This window comes from Hyla sarda, unplaced genomic scaffold (genome assembly GCF_029499605.1).
Source record: "Hyla sarda isolate aHylSar1 unplaced genomic scaffold, aHylSar1.hap1 scaffold_347, whole genome shotgun sequence".
In the NCBI taxonomy this organism is placed as follows: Eukaryota; Metazoa; Chordata; class Amphibia; order Anura; family Hylidae; genus Hyla; species Hyla sarda.
The window spans coordinates 275,800-292,231 of record NW_026610230.1 but is presented as its reverse complement, the minus strand read 5'-3'; the positions used below and the strand labels follow the sequence as shown (position 1 = coordinate 292,231).

At 50.3% G+C, this 16,432-nt stretch overlaps 4 non-coding genes and 2 pseudogenes across 4 annotated transcripts; all 6 read left to right on the top strand.

Annotated features, from left to right (window-relative positions):
- The first annotated feature begins 240 nt into the window (after window positions 1-240).
- LOC130331269 (U2 spliceosomal RNA) lies at window positions 241-431 on the top strand. The gene has a single exon (XR_008874206.1). It is a non-coding gene; the product is annotated as a U2 spliceosomal RNA (small nuclear RNA).
- A 2,081-nt stretch (window positions 432-2,512) lies between these two features.
- On the top strand, window positions 2,513-2,703 carry LOC130331267 (U2 spliceosomal RNA). The gene has a single exon (XR_008874205.1). It is a non-coding gene; the product is annotated as a U2 spliceosomal RNA (small nuclear RNA).
- Window positions 2,704-4,782: 2,079 nt separating this feature from the next.
- LOC130331265 (U2 spliceosomal RNA) lies at window positions 4,783-4,973 on the top strand. Its single transcript, XR_008874203.1, has one exon. It is a non-coding gene; the product is annotated as a U2 spliceosomal RNA (small nuclear RNA).
- A 2,074-nt stretch (window positions 4,974-7,047) lies between these two features.
- LOC130331264 (U2 spliceosomal RNA) lies at window positions 7,048-7,238 on the top strand. Its single transcript, XR_008874202.1, has one exon. It is a non-coding gene; the product is annotated as a U2 spliceosomal RNA (small nuclear RNA).
- A 2,097-nt stretch (window positions 7,239-9,335) lies between these two features.
- Window positions 9,336-9,505, top strand: LOC130331308 (U2 spliceosomal RNA; annotated as a pseudogene).
- Window positions 9,506-15,324: 5,819 nt separating this feature from the next.
- On the top strand, window positions 15,325-15,497 carry LOC130331296 (U2 spliceosomal RNA; annotated as a pseudogene).
- Window positions 15,498-16,432: the final 935 nt, after the last annotated feature.

Here is a 16,432-nt window from a genome sequence, read left to right as displayed (position 1 = left end):
GAAGGGTTCCTGGCAAATCCGGGTTATGGATTGCATTTAAAAAGGCCCCGTGGGAGTGCAATGGGCCCCTGTCTTGCTGCTTAGCAATAATGGTATGGGTTTAGGTTCTGCTGTGTGTACTGGTGGTTGACTGCCCCCCAGCCCAGAGTGTGCATGGAAAATTGTCTGGCAGCCTCCCTGACAGCAAGCAGTGATAGTGCCCATGAAGGGGACCTTGTTGGGCCCGCCCCTTTCACGGTTATCGCTTCTCGGCCTTTTGGCTAAGATCAAGTGTAGTATCTGTTCTTATCAGTTTAATATCTGATACGTCCCCTATCTGGGGACCATATATTAAATGGATTTTTGAGAACGGGGGCCGATTTCGAAGCTTGCTTCCGTCGCCCTATGCATTGACCCGATATGGCAGTATCTTCGGGTACAGTGCACCACCCCCTTACAGGGTTAAAAAGAAAGATTCCTACTTTCATTGCTACCTGCTTGCTGGCTAGCCAGCTAGCCAGCCCTGTGGGCCTTGCTGCTGCTGCAGCCAAAAAACAAAAGGTGGTGCTGCTGCTGCTGCTTCTGCTGCTTCTGCTTGTGTCTGGCCGCTGTTGGAGCGTCCAGGCACAGGACTTCTGCTGCTGCTGACTAAATGGCCTCCTTAATTGGATCATTTGAGTAGCCAGCACACCTGTGCAGGTAGGGCATGACATGATAGGCAGCTGCCTTGATAGCGGGTGGGTGCTGAATGTTCCTAATTGACAAAATAAGATTAATGCTTATGAAGAAATATAAAATCTCATCCCTTCCCCAATATCGCGCCACACCCCTACCCCTTAATTCCCTGGTTGAACTTGATGGACATATGTCTTTTTTCGACCGTACTAACTATGTAACTATGTAACATAACATGGGGGGGGGGTCTCCTGGCTGTTCACACAGGTGTGTCATTGCTGTACATTGACCATGCATTGCTTCTGTGGTATTGCAAAGGCAAAGACAAATGCTTCCAGCCATCCATTGCACTAATGGATTGGTCATCAGCTGGCTGTCTATGTCCCGCATCAATATAGACCAAAGTACAGAGGGTTAGGCTATGCTATTGTGCACCTACCTGATGCATCAGAAGGTGCGAGGCCCTTGCTAAATTCTGTGCACAGACTTTGAGATCTATACTTTAGACTGTATCTAAACCTGCTCCAACATGGACTGACATTCTGGCCTACTTTCAGCCGATGCGACTTGTCTGTCGCTGAACAGTCGCTTTTTATGTATTCAGCACCTATGTATAATGTTGTAAAAATGCTCTAGAAGCTAAAGTCGCAGAAATGTCACACATATTTGGCCTGCAACTTTCTGTGCGACAAATTCAGACAGGAAAAATCAGTATAAATCCTTAGAAAATTATCCCCCAGTGTCTCCATCTGCTGGCGGTATTGAATAAGCATTGCTGCACTGATGGGGTATGCATTAGACGAAAAAAAAGAAGAAAAAGAAGAATAATACGCCCAGAAAAGAGGCGAAAAGGAGAAAAACGTAAAAAAACGTGAAAAAAAAGTAAGAGGAAGAGAAGGGAAAAAAAGGTGGAAATGGGTTTAAAAGTGATTTCGGCGGAGAATATATATATATATATATATATATATATATATATATATATATACGCGCACACACACACATATATATAAACGTATTCTCCGTTGAGATATTGCAGCCGCTGCTGTGTCCAGGCCCAGGAGCCTTAGCACTGTGCTGTGATGTCACTCAATACCACTGACATCACTAGGTGTAAACAACATCTCTCCTTTGCTGTGTATGTGACTATGGAGCTGTTTGGTGATGTCGTCTATTATGGCCTTCATAGAAGCAACAGGAGATTGTTGCATCCATCTAGAACCCTCAGAACTACAGTGCTATGATGTCACTCACTTCCACAGGCCTTGCAGAGTGTAAACAACAACAACCCAGCTTTGTTGTGTATGTAACCATAGGGATTTGTGATGTCACCTAGAACCTTCACAGCAGCGACAGCTTTATGAGGAGCATCAGCACTGCTCTGCCTGAGCAGAACCATCACCGCCATAGGTTGTCAAATAACCCGGGTTTAACCCACACAGGTAAGTCCAATGGGGTGCAGGCATGTCCTCTATGCTTACAGCTTCCCGTGGGTGTTGGTTTGATACCGTTTGGGGACAGCCAAGGAGGCATCTGCAGGCAACAAAGGTAGGTGTGTGCTTGTGTGTGTGTTTCCTATGCAGATCCTAAGCCCAGTGTCACATGCAAGTAGGAGGAGTAAGAAGGGTTCCTGGCAAATCCGGGTTATGGATTGCATTTAAAAAGGCCCCGTGGGAGTGCAATGGGCCCCTGTCTTGCTGCTTAGCAATAATGGTATGGGTTTAGGTTCTGCTGTGTGTACTGGTGGTTGACTGCCCCCCAGCCCAGAGTGTGCATGGAAAATTGTCTGGCAGCCTCCCTGACAGCAAGCAGTGATAGTGCCCATGAAGGGGACCTTGTTGGGCCCGCCCCTTTCACGGTTATCGCTTCTCGGCCTTTTGGCTAAGATCAAGTGTAGTATCTGTTCTTATCAGTTTAATATCTGATACGTCCCCTATCTGGGGACCATATATTAAATGGATTTTTGAGAACGGGGGCCGATTTCGAAGCTTGCTTCCGTCGCCCTATGCATTGACCCGATATGGCAGTATCTTCGGGTACAGTGCACCACCCCCTTACAGGGTTAAAAAGAAAGATTCCTACTTTCATTGCTACCTGCTTGCTGGCTAGCCAGCTAGCCAGCCCTGTGGGCCTTGCTGCTGCTGCAGCCAAAAAACAAAAGGTGGTGCTGCTGCTGCTGCTTCTGCTTGTGTCTGGCCGCTGTTGGAGCGTCCAGGCACAGGACTTCTGCTGCTGCTGACTAAATGGCCTCCTTAATTGGATCATTTGAGTAGCCAGCACACCTGTGCAGGTAGGGCATGACATGATAGGCAGCTGCCTTGATAGCGGGTGGGTGCTGAATGTTCCTAATTGACAAAATAAGATTAATGCTTATGAAGAAATATAAAATCTCATCCCTTCCCCAATATCGCGCCACACCCCTACCCCTTAATTCCCTGGTTGAACTTGATGGACATATGTCTTTTTTCGACCGTACTAACTATGTAACTATGTAACATAACATGGGGGGGGGGTCTCCTGGCTGTTCACACAGGTGTGTCATTGCTGTACATTGACCATGCATTGCTTCTGTGGTATTGCAAAGGCAAAGACAAATGCTTCCAGCCATCCATTGCACTAATGGATTGGTCATCAGCTGGCTGTCTATGTCCCGCATCAATATAGACCAAAGTACAGAGGGTTAGGCTATGCTATTGTGCACCTACCTGATGCATCAGAAGGTGCGAGGCCCTTGCTAAATTCTGTGCACAGACTTTGAGATCTATACTTTAGACTGTATCTAAACCTGCTCCAACATGGACTGACATTCTGGCCTACTTTCAGCCGATGCGACTTGTCTGTCGCTGAACAGTCGCTTTTTATGTATTCAGCACCTATGTATAATGTTGTAAAAATGCTCTAGAAGCTAAAGTCGCAGAAATGTCACACATATTTGGCCTGCAACTTTCTGTGCGACAAATTCAGACAGGAAAAATCAGTATAAATCCTTAGAAAATTATCCCCCAGTGTCTCCATCTGCTGGCGGTATTGAATAAGCATTGCTGCACTGATGGGGTATGCATTAGACGAAAAAAAAGAAGAAAAAGAAGAATAATACGCCCAGAAAAGAGGCGAAAAGGAGAAAAACGTAAAAAAACGTGAAAAAAAAGTAAGAGGAAGAGAAGGGAAAAAAAGGTGGAAATGGGTTTAAAAGTGATTTCGGCGGAGAAATATATATATATATATATATATATATATATATATATATATATATATATACGCGCACACACACACATATATATAAACGTATTCTCCGTTGAGATATTGCAGCCGCTGCTGTGTCCAGGCCCAGGAGCCTTAGCACTGTGCTGTGATGTCACTCAATACCACTGACATCACTAGGTGTAAACAACATCTCTCCTTTGCTGTGTATGTGACTATGGAGCTGTTTGGTGATGTCGTCTATTATGGCCTTCATAGAAGCAACAGGAGATTGTTGCATCCATCTAGAACCCTCAGAACTACAGTGCTATGATGTCACTCACTTCCACAGGCCTTGCAGAGTGTAAACAACAACAACCCAGCTTTGTTGTGTATGTAACCATAGGGATTTGTGATGTCACCTAGAACCTTCACAGCAGCGACAGCTTTATGAGGAGCATCAGCACTGCTCTGCCTGAGCAGAACCATCACCGCCATAGGTTGTCAAATAACCCGGGTTTAACCCACACAGGTAAGTCCAATGGGGTGCAGGCATGTCCTCTATGCTTACAGCTTCCCGTGGGTGTTGGTTTGATACCGTTTGGGGACAGCCAAGGAGGCATCTGCAGGCAACAAAGGTAGGTGTGTGCTTGTGTGTGTGTTTCCTATGCAGATCCTAAGCCCAGTGTCACATGCAAGTAGGAGGAGTAAGAAGGGTTCCTGGCAAATCCGGGTTATGGATTGCATTTAAAAAGGCCCCGTGGGAGTGCAATGGGCCCCTGTCTTGCTGCTTAGCAATAATGGTATGGGTTTAGGTTCTGCTGTGTGTACTGGTGGTTGACTGCCCCCCAGCCCAGAGTGTGCATGGAAAATTGTCTGGCAGCCTCCCTGACAGCAAGCAGTGATAGTGCCCATGAAGGGGACCTTGTTGGGCCCGCCCCTTTCACGGTTATCGCTTCTCGGCCTTTTGGCTAAGATCAAGTGTAGTATCTGTTCTTATCAGTTTAATATCTGATACGTCCCCTATCTGGGGACCATATATTAAATGGATTTTTGAGAACGGGGGCCGATTTCGAAGCTTGCTTCCGTCGCCCTATGCATTGACCCGATATGGCAGTATCTTCGGGTACAGTGCACCACCCCCTTACAGGGTTAAAAAGAAAGATTCCTACTTTCATTGCTACCTGCTTGCTGGCTAGCCAGCTAGCCAGCCCTGTGGGCCTTGCTGCTGCTGCAGCCAAAAAACAAAAGGTGGTGCTGCTGCTGCTGCTTCTGCTGCTTCTGCTTGTGTCTGGCCGCTGTTGGAGCGTCCAGGCACAGGACTTCTGCTGCTGCTGACTAAATGGCCTCCTTAATTGGATCATTTGAGTAGCCAGCACACCTGTGCAGGTAGGGCATGACATGATAGGCAGCTGCCTTGATAGCGGGTGGGTGCTGAATGTTCCTAATTGACAAAATAAGATTAATGCTTATGAAGAAATATAAAATCTCATCCCTTCCCCAATATCGCGCCACACCCCTACCCCTTAATTCCCTGGTTGAACTTGATGGACATATGTCTTTTTTCGACCGTACTAACTATGTAACTATGTAACATAACATGGGGGGGGGGTCTCCTGGCTGTTCACACAGGTGTGTCATTGCTGTACATTGACCATGCATTGCTTCTGTGGTATTGCAAAGGCAAAGACAAATGCTTCCAGCCATCCATTGCACTAATGGATTGGTCATCAGCTGGCTGTCTATGTCCCGCATCAATATAGACCAAAGTACAGAGGGTTAGGCTATGCTATTGTGCACCTACCTGATGCATCAGAAGGTGCGAGGCCCTTGCTAAATTCTGTGCACAGACTTTGAGATCTATACTTTAGACTGTATCTAAACCTGCTCCAACATGGACTGACATTCTGGCCTACTTTCAGCCGATGCGACTTGTCTGTCGCTGAACAGTCGCTTTTTATGTATTCAGCACCTATGTATAATGTTGTAAAAATGCTCTAGAAGCTAAAGTCGCAGAAATGTCACACATATTTGGCCTGCAACTTTCTGTGCGACAAATTCAGACAGGAAAAATCAGTATAAATCCTTAGAAAATTATCCCCCAGTGTCTCCATCTGCTGGCGGTATTGAATAAGCATTGCTGCACTGATGGGGTATGCATTAGACGAAAAAAAAGAAGAAAAAGAAGAATAATACGCCCAGAAAAGAGGCGAAAAGGAGAAAAACGTAAAAAAACGTGAAAAAAAAGTAAGAGGAAGAGAAGGGAAAAAAAGGTGGAAATGGGTTTAAAAGTGATTTCGGCGGAGAAATATATATATATATATATATATATATATATATATACGCGCACACACACACATATATATAAACGTATTCTCCGTTGAGATATTGCAGCCGCTGCTGTGTCCAGGCCCAGGAGCCTTAGCACTGTGCTGTGATGTCACTCAATACCACTGACATCACTAGGTGTAAACAACATCTCTCCTTTGCTGTGTATGTGACTATGGAGCTGTTTGGTGATGTCGTCTATTATGGCCTTCATAGAAGCAACAGGAGATTGTTGCATCCATCTAGAACCCTCAGAACTACAGTGCTATGATGTCACTCACTTCCACAGGCCTTGCAGAGTGTAAACAACAACAACCCAGCTTTGTTGTGTATGTAACCATAGGGATTTGTGATGTCACCTAGAACCTTCACAGCAGCGACAGCTTTATGAGGAGCATCAGCACTGCTCTGCCTGAGCAGAACCATCACCGCCATAGGTTGTCAAATAACCCGGGTTTAACCCACACAGGTAAGTCCAATGGGGTGCAGGCATGTCCTCTATGCTTACAGCTTCCCGTGGGTGTTGGTTTGATACCGTTTGGGGACAGCCAAGGAGGCATCTGCAGGCAACAAAGGTAGGTGTGTGCTTGTGTGTGTGTTTCCTATGCAGATCCTAAGCCCAGTGTCACATGCAAGTAGGAGGAGTAAGAAGGGTTCCTGGCAAATCCGGGTTATGGATTGCATTTAAAAAGGCCCCGTGGGAGTGCAATGGGCCCCTGTCTTGCTGCTTAGCAATAATGGTATGGGTTTAGGTTCTGCTGTGTGTACTGGTGGTTGACTGCCCCCCAGCCCAGAGTGTGCATGGAAAATTGTCTGGCAGCCTCCCTGACAGCAAGCAGTGATAGTGCCCATGAAGGGGACCTTGTTGGGCCCGCCCCTTTCACGGTTATCGCTTCTCGGCCTTTTGGCTAAGATCAAGTGTAGTATCTGTTCTTATCAGTTTAATATCTGATACGTCCCCTATCTGGGGACCATATATTAAATGGATTTTTGAGAACGGGGGCCGATTTCGAAGCTTGCTTCCGTCGCCCTATGCATTGACCCGATATGGCAGTATCTTCGGGTACAGTGCACCACCCCCTTACAGGGTTAAAAAGAAAGATTCCTACTTTCATTGCTACCTGCTTGCTGGCTAGCCAGCTAGCCAGCCCTGTGGGCCTTGCTGCTGCTGCAGCCAAAAAACAAAAGGTGGTGCTGCTGCTGCTTCTGCTGCTTCTGCTGCTTCTGCTTCTGCTTGTGTCTGGCCCCTGTTGGAGCGTCCAGGCACAGGACTTCTGCTGCTGCTGACTAAATGGCCTCCTTAATTGGATCATTTGAGTAGCCAGCACACCTGTGCAGGTAGGGCATGACATGATAGGCAGCTGCCTTGATAGCGGGTGGGTGCTGAATGTTCCTAATTGACAAAATAAGATTAATGCTTATGAAGAAATATAAAATCTCATCCCTTCCCCAATATCGCGCCACACCCCTACCCCTTAATTCCCTGGTTGAACTTGATGGACATATGTCTTTTTTCGACCGTACTAACTATGTAACTATGTAACATAACATGGGGGGGGGGGTCTCCTGGCTGTTCACACAGGTGTGTCATTGCTGTACATTGACCATGCATTGCTTCTGTGGTATTGCAAAGGCAAAGACAAATGCTTCCAGCCATCCATTGCACTAATGGATTGGTCATCAGCTGGCTGTCTATGTCCCGCATCAATATAGACCAAAGTACAGAGGGTTAGGCTATGCTATTGTGCACCTACCTGATGCATCAGAAGGTGCGAGGCCCTTGCTAAATTCTGTGCACAGACTTTGAGATCTATGCTTTAGACTGTATCTAAACCTGCTCCAACATGGACTGACATTCTGGCCTACTTTCAGCCGATGCGACTTGTCTGTCGCTGAACAGTCGCTTTTTATGTATTCAGCACCTATGTATAATGTTGTAAAAATGCTCTAGAAGCTAAAGTCGCAGAAATGTCACACATATTTGGCCTGCAACTTTCTGTGCGACAAATTCAGACAGGAAAAATCAGTATAAATCCTTAGAAAATTATCCCCCAGTGTCTCCATCTGCTGGCGGTATTGAATAAGCATTGCTGCACTGATGGGGTATGCATTAGACGAAAAAAAAGAAGAAAAAGAAGAATAATACGCCCAGAAAAGAGGCGAAAAGGAGAAAAACGTAAAAAAACGTGAAAAAAAAGTAAGAGGAAGAGAAGGGAAAAAAAGGTGGAAATGGGTTTAAAAGTGATTTCGGCGGAGAAATATATATATATATATATATATATATATATATATATATATATATATGCGCACACACACACATAGATATAAACGTATTCTCCGTTGAGATATTGCAGCCGCTGCTGTGTCCAGGCCCAGGAGCCTTAGCACTGTGCTGTGATGTCACTCAATACCACTGACATCACTAGGTGTAAACAACATCTCTCCTTTGCTGTGTATGTGACTATGGAGCTGTTTGGTGATGTCGTCTATTACGGCCTTCATAGAAGCAACAGGAGATTGTTGCATCCATCTTGAACCCTCAGAACTACAGTGCTATGATGTCACTCACTTCCACAGGCCTTGCAGAGTGTAAACAACAACAACCCAGCTTTGTTGTGTATGTAACCATAGGGATTTGTGATGTCACCTAGAACCTTCACAGCAGCGACAGCTTTATGAGGAGCATCAGCACTGCTCTGCCTGAGCAGAACCATCACCGCCATAGGTTGTCAAATAACCCGGATTTAACCCACACAGGTAAGTCCAATGGGGTGCAGGCATGTCCTCTATGCTTACAGCTTCCCGTGGGTGTTGGTTTGATACCGTTTGGGGACAGCCAAGGAGGCATCTGCAGGCAACAAAGGTAGGTGTGTGCTTGTGTGTGTGTTTCCTATGCAGATCCTAAGCCCAGTGTCACATGCAAGTAGGAGGAGTAAGAAGGGTTCCTGGCAAATCCGGGTTATGGATTGCATTTAAAAAGGCCCCGTGGGAGTGCAATGGGCCCCTGTCTTGCTGCTTAGCAATAATGGTATGGGTTTAGGTTCTGCTGTGTGTACTGGTGGTTGACTGCCCCCCAGCCCAGAGTGTGCATGGAAAATTGTCTGGCAGCCTCCCTGACAGCAAGCAGTGATAGTGCCCATGAAGGGGACCTTGTTGGGCCCGCCCCTTTCACGGTTATCGCTTCTCGGCCTTTTGGCTAAGATCAAGTGTAGTATCTGTTCTTATCAGAACAGATTACCTGGCAGGGGAGATACCATGATCGCTACGGTCTGAAGAACTCCAAGCATTGTGGTAGAGATTTTGCGTAGTACGATTGCAGTACTTTTCGTTCTTATTAGAACCGCATTTCTCTAGAGCATACCACCTGAAGATCGTCTCCTGCCTGCCTCGGAACATCTGAAGAAGGAGAAGATCTTGAAGACTGCAGCTCCGGAAGAAGCCGACGAAGAACCTGGAAGAAGGGAATCGGCGGTGAATTCCGGAACAGCGGCGAAGAGGAAGGCGGCGCAGAATCTTTTCGAAGAAACTCGCTGCCTCTGGAGAAGGATTTGCATAGCTCCTCCCACCGGGACCGGATCTGCATAGCTCCTCCCACCCGGGAAAGAAGACTTTGCGAAGCCTCTCTCCACAAGCAAGCAAGGAAGCGGAAAAGAGCCTGCTGGAAGAAGCCATGGCCTCAACCAGCAAGTCCACCCAGGAGGCTGCAGGGCAAGGCCTGGAGGTCCAGCCCCAACCACAGCAAGCTTCAACCTCCACCACGGCAAGGCAGAAGGGCGGCAGAATTCCTAACCTGGAAGCTCCAACCCTGGAGCCCTGGATGAGGCAGACTGTTGCCTTGAAGCTCAAGCCCGTGGACGGAAGGGTGCCGGACATGTCCCACGACGTGTTCTGCAAGAAGATGCTGGCGGATCAAGGCTTCCCCACGGCTGACACCCTGGGAATAGCAACCTTCTTTTCGGGAATCTTCTACATCACCTTTGCCACCATTGGGACCTGTAGAAGATACTGGGAGGTGGTGAAAGCGGCGAGTCCCGAATCCCCTTTCTCTCGCTTTGTGGGCAACTGCCTTATTCAAAGAGAGGAGAGGCGGGTGACGGTCTCAATGCGGAACCCACACACCCCAGGCACGGACATCTCGACCTTCCTGAAGCGCTTCTGCACCGTGGTGAGGGAGCCCACCCGCATCCTGAACTCACTCGGATACTGGACCTGCAAGTGGTCTGTGGTCGTCAGACTCAACAAGAACCCTGCTTCTCCAGACGGACTACAGCACCTGCCAACGACATTTTCCTTGGGCAACTCCACAGGACTTATCTTCTACCCGGACATGCCGCAGACCTGCAGGAGATGTGGCAAGATGGGCCACGAGGGCAAGGACTGTACGGAGGATGCCTGCAGGTATTGCCGTGTGACAGGTCACACGACCAAGGACTGTCCCAAGAGCAAGACCTGCAACCTCTGCGGACTGGCAGCCCACAGCTACAAGGACTGCCCCCAGAGGGAGAGAACATGGGCATCTGTGGCAGCGAGAGCACCGAAGCCAGCCCCAGCTCCGGAGCCAACACCACGGATGGCCAAGCCGACCAAGGAGGGTAAGAAGGCGAAAGCCACCACCCCTGCCCCGTCCCGCCCCTCCCCTGCACCTCCCGCCCCATCCCCTGCCCCTCCCGCCCCATCTCCTGCCCCATCCCGCCCCACCCCTGCCCCATCCCGTCCCACCCCTGCCCCATCCCGTCCCACCCCTGCCCCTCCTGCCCCATCCCGTCCCACCCCTGCCCCTCCTGCCCCATCCCGTCCCACCCCCACCCCTCCTGCCCCATCCCGCCCCACCCCTGCCCCCCGTACCCCACCCCGGCCCACCCCTGCCCCCCGTACCCCACCCCGGCCCACCCCTGCCCCGTCCTCCCCTGCCCGGCCCACCCCTGCCCCGTCCTCCCCTGCCCGGCCCACCCCTGCCCCGTCCTCCCCTGCCCGGGCACTCTCTCCTGCCCCCCGCCCCACCCAGCCTCCTTTCTCTCCTGGCCCAGCAGCACCTAACCCCCCTCCAGCTGCTGGTGCCCGCCCTTCGGAGGACTTTCCTGTGCTTCCTCCCCCAGGTACCATACAGAGGAAGAGGAAAGGAAGGGACAACGTATCAGAAGAGTCCCACAAAAGAAAGATAATCGAGACCTGCGAGACCCCTCAAGCTTCAGATGAGGAGGAGGAGATGGAGCAGGTCTGCGAGAGCCTTGAGGCTTCAGAAGGAGAGGAGGTGATGGAGCAGGCCCAAGTGGAGCAGGTCCAAGCAGAGCCAGTCCAAGCTCAATCTATGGAGGAGCTGCTGCAGGACCCAGAGGTTAAGAAAATCCTGGACACTCCGTCCAACACGGTCTACGACGAGTTCTTGGAAGGGCGCTACGAGAAGCCACACGAGCCGACAGGCGCCAGAGAAGAGGACCCGTCCGACCAGACTGGTAACTAGTATCAGAACTAACCTCTCTTTTTATTCCCATGGCTGATCTCAACATCTTCTGCATTAATGTGAGGAGTATTAGAGCTTGGTTTAGATTTCAGACTGTTCTTACGTTCTTAGATTCCCAGAGGTGTGATGTTTACATGTTGCAGGAATGTGCTTTGTCTGCTTCTAGGTCTTACAACCATCTGGCCAGGCAGTGGCCCCACGGCCCTTCCTACTGGTCTGGTGGGGGCGACAATAGGTCTGCGGGGGTGGCCATCCTGATCAGGGGAGGTAACTTTGCACTTGATTCCGTCCGGGAGCTCGTCTGTGGCAGACTTCTTGTCGCAGATGGTTCCTGGGCGGGTGAGCCCGTGCGGCTCATCAACGTGTATGCCTCCCCTGAGAGGGATGTCCGACTGGAGGTTCTCCAGGCCCTGCGGGCTGAACTCGCCACCACTAGAGCAGTAGTGTTGGGTGGTGACTTCAACTGCCCCATTGAGGTGGACTGGCGCAGTTCTGGCACATCCGCCAACCTGGACGTGACGTCTAAACTGCTGATTGAGATGGTGACGGAGGCATCCTTGCAGGACGTTGTCGGGTCCGTCGGGAACGGCTCCGTAAACTATACGTGGAGCCGCCCCGATGGCTCGCTCCGTTCTCGGATAGACTTCATCTTCACTTCGAGAGCAGTCAGAAAGGTGTCGTACTCTATGGTCCCCTGCTTCTTCTCTGACCACAGGGCCATTCGATTCCGGGGGACTCTGGGCCATGGATTCCCACCTGGCCCGGGCTCCTGGAAGTTGAATTGTGCCCTGTTGGAGCAGAGGGAGGTCATGGAGGAACTTAGGGATGCTTACCTTGTATGGCGAAATGACAAATGTCTGTTCAAGTGCATCAGCGATTGGTGGGAATATGTTAAAGTCGAATTCCGTTGTTTCTTTCAGGCAAAAGGCAGACAACAGGCGTGTGCGAAGAAGTGGGACTTGAGGAAACTGCAGCGCGAGCTGCGGTCCCTGCAGGACCTGCTCCAGTGTGGCTGGGACGTCGGGGAGGAGCTGGAGGAGACCAAAAAGAGCTTGAAAAGGCACTTTGAGGAGGAATCCAAGCGAATCGTCTTTCGTTCCAAGGTGGAGAACCTGGAGAAGGGTGAGAAATGTAACTCTTTCTTTTTCAGGAAGCTCCATGCCGGCCACACGCCCCTGACTGAGCTACGAGATGAGACCGGACACATGAGGAGCGGCAAGGAGGAAGTGATGGGGGTCGTCCACGACTTCTACAGCAACCTCTACGCCCCCAAGTCATCCGACCCCGAAGCCGCCGAGAGGTTCCTGTCAGGTGTCACTAACGTTGTTGATCCCGCAGGTGCGGCGGCTATGGACGATCCCTTGACGGTGGGGGAGCTGCTCTCTGCCGCTAAATCCTTTAAACCCGGCAGGACCCCGGGCAGTGACGGTCTCCCGGCCGAGCTCTACGTAGCGCTGGGTGACCTGATCTGTCCGGACCTGTTGGAGGTGTACGAGGAGATGGTGGTGGGGGGCAGAATGCCTCCGTCGTTGAGGGAAGGGATGATCACGATCTTGTATAAGCGGAAGGGGGAGAGATGTGACCTGAAAAACTGGCGTCCCATCTCTCTCCTGAACGTGGACTACAAGATCCTCGCCAAGGTGCTGGCCAACAGGCTGAAACCTGTCATGGGGCAGATCGTCCATCCGGACCAGACCTGCAGCATTCCTGGCCGCAGGATTGCCGACAGCCTTGCCCTTGTGAGAGACACGGTCCATTACATCCAGGACCGCGGGGGCCGCGCCGCCCTGGTCAGCTTAGATCAGGAGAAGGCGTTCGACCGTGTCTCCCACGCATTCATGGACAGGGTTTTGCGCAGGCTGGGTCTGGGGAAGATGTTTTGCTCTTTTGTTAACGTTATGTATTTTGACATTTACAGCACGGTGTTGGTGAACGGCTGGAAGACTGACCCCTTTCCTATTCTTTCAGGGGTTAGACAAGGCTGCCCTCTTTCACCTCTCCTTTTTGTTTGTGTTATAGAGCTCTTCGCTGAGACTATCCGGCAGAATGGAGAGATCAGAGGGATCACCGCACCAGGACCAGATCGCCACGAGGTCAAGTGCTCGCTCTACATGGACGACGTGACCGTCTTCTGCGCTGACCAGCGTTCGGTGACTGCACTCGTCCAGACCTGCGAGGACTTCGGCAGAGCTTCGGGGGCAAAAGTCAACTGCGGGAAGTCGGAGGCCATGCTCTTCGGGGAGTGGCACCTGGCTTCTTCCGCCCCCTTCCCCTTTGCCGTTAAGCCGGACTTCATTCAAATTCTTGGAGTCTGGTTCGGGAAGGAAGGAGCGGCCCTTAAGTCTTGGCAAGACCGACTAGGAAGGATAAACTCAAAGATCGGACTGTGGAGCTCCAGAAAGCTCACGATGGAAGGCAAGGCACTTGTCCTGCGGAGTGAAGTTTTGCCTGTGCTCCAATATACCGCACAGGCCTGGCCTCCCCATACCACCGTTTGCAAGGCCATCACCCGGACAGTGTTTGGCTTCGTCTGGGGCAAAATGGACAGAGTCAAGAGGACCGTGATGTACAAGGAACCCCGCAAGGGTGGGAAGGGAATACCCGACATCCCCGCTCTGCTGAGGGCCTCCTTTGCATGTGTCACGGTGCAGCGGACTCTTGTAGAAAAGACTGGCTCAGCGGGCAGGTCCATGTCTCGCTTGCTTCTCATGCCCCTCTGGAGACAGCTGGGCTGGGACAAGTGGGACAGCTCCATCCCTTACAACTGGAACACTCCCTGGTTCTATGGGGATGTTGTCCGGTTTGTGAGGGAGCACCAGCTGGAAGGACTGAAACCAGACCTATGGAAGCCAAAGACAATCCACAAGCTCATCCGAGCTAAGGACTCGACCGAGCTGGTTCCGGGACTCCCCGCAGCCACTGCAGAGACAGTTTGGAACAATGTGGCCTCAAAGCGGCTTACCAATGGACACAAGGACTTGTCGTGGATGGCCGTCATGGGAGGTCTCTCTCTCAGGTCATTCATGCATGCCCGCAACCTGTGCAAGACCCGGTACTGCCCCCGTTGCCCCTACGTGGAGGAAACATCTTTCCACGTGTTTTGGCAGTGCCCCTTTGCACAGGGTCTGTTGGACGCCCTAGAACAGGAACTCAGAGACTCAGTGCCCAGGAGCTGCCTATCGTACCATTCGGTGCTTTACGGCCTGTTCCCTGGGACCCACGACGTGGAGGCCATCCAGGAGGCCTGGCGCCTTATGAACTGTTTTAAGGACGCAGTGTGGCTTGCCAGGAACCGCCTCGTGATCAACAGGGAAAACATGTCCGTCCGGGACTGCCGCAGGTTCATCAAGAACCTGCTTAGAGACTATTCCATCTTGGACAGCTCGGCCGTTGATGAGGAAGAAGAGGAGTGAAGACCCCTCCCCTTCTCCCATGTCTCCCTGAAGATACAGCCCAACAGTTTGGCCCTGTGATCCGCCCCCTCCCTACCCCCACATAGTCGCCCACACCCCTACCCCGATCACAGATTGTATTATTTGGCTTTTGTTTGATCTCTTGTGCCTCTATATTGCAGGATTGAGCTGAATGTTAGAGTAGCATGGTGTGCGATGTATAGCTTAGGGAACCTTTGCTGTGTATTGTACTATCATGCTTTGTGTGACTGTAATTTATTGTACGACTTGTAATGACTGAACGGAAAATAAAGCTCTTTCAATCAAAAAAATCTGTTCTTATCAGTTTAATATCTGATACGTCCCCTATCTGGGGACCATATATTAAATGGATTTTTGAGAACGGGGGCCGATTTCGAAGCTTGCTTCCGTCGCCCTATGCATTGACCCGATATGGCAGTATCTTCGGGTACAGTGCACCACCCCCTTACAGGGTTAAAAAGAAAGATTCCTACTTTCATTGCTACCTGCTTGCTGGCTAGCCAGCTAGCCAGCCCTGTGGGCCTTGCTGCTGCTGCAGCCAAAAAACAAAAGGTGGTGCTGCTGCTGCTGCTTCTGCTGCTTCTGCTTGTGTCTGGCCGCTGTTGGAGCGTCCAGGCACAGGACTTCTGCTGCTGCTGACTAAATGGCCTCCTTAATTGGATCATTTGAGTAGCCAGCACACCTGTGCAGGTAGGGCATGACATGATAGGCAGCTGCCTTGATAGCGGGTGGGTGCTGAATGTTCCTAATTGACAAAATAAGATTAATGCTTATGAAGAAATATAAAATCTCATCCCTTCCCCAATATCGCGCCACACCCCTACCCCTTAATTCCCTGGTTGAACTTGATGGACATATGTCTTTTTTCGACCGTACTAACTATGTAACTATGTAACATAACATGGGGGGGGGGGTCTCCTGGCTGTTCACACAGGTGTGTCATTGCTGTACATTGACCATGCATTGCTTCTGTGGTATTGCAAAGGCAAAGACAAATGCTTCCAGCCATCCATTGCACTAATGGATTGGTCATCAGCTGGCTGTCTATGTCCCGCATCAATATAGACCAAAGTACAGAGGGTTAGGCTATGCTATTGTGCACCTACCTGATGCATCAGAAGGTGCGAGGCCCTTGCTAAATTCTGTGCACAGACTTTGAGATCTATACTTTAGACTGTATCTAAACCTGCTCCAACATGGACTGACATTCTGGCCTACTTTCAGCCGATGCGACTTGTCTGTCGCTGAACAGTCGCTTTTTATGTATTCAGCACCTATGTATAATGTTGTAAAAATGCTCTAGAAGCTAAAGTCGCAGAAATGTCACACATATTTGGCCTGCAACTTTCTGTGCGACAAATTCAGACAGGAAAAATCA